Source organism: Pteropus vampyrus, unplaced genomic scaffold (genome assembly GCF_000151845.1).
Source record: "Pteropus vampyrus isolate Shadow unplaced genomic scaffold, Pvam_2.0 Scaffold642, whole genome shotgun sequence".
NCBI lineage: Eukaryota > Metazoa > Chordata > Mammalia > Chiroptera > Pteropodidae > Pteropus > Pteropus vampyrus.
Window position 1 is genome coordinate 339,747 of NW_011889423.1, and position 375 is coordinate 340,121.

Below are 375 nucleotides of genomic sequence, written 5' to 3' on the forward strand. Positions count from 1 at the left end.
TTATATACAGAAATCCCTAAAGGCTTCATTAAAAAACTGTTAGAAGTAATAAATTAAGTAAAGTTACAGGATAAAAAATCAATATACAAAAATCAGTTGTTTTTCTATACATTAATAATGAACTCTCAGAGAAATTAAGAAAACGATCCCATTAACTATTATATCAAAAGAATAAAATACCTAGAAATAAAATTGACCAAGGAGGTGAAAGTCCTGTTTATTGAAAACTAGAAGATATTCATGAAATGATTAAAGACACAAATAAATAAAAAGATAGTCCATGTTCACAGATCAGAAGAATTGATATTGTTAAAATTCCATAATGTCCAAAGCAATATGAAGATTTGAAACAATCTTTTTCAAAATTTCAATGGC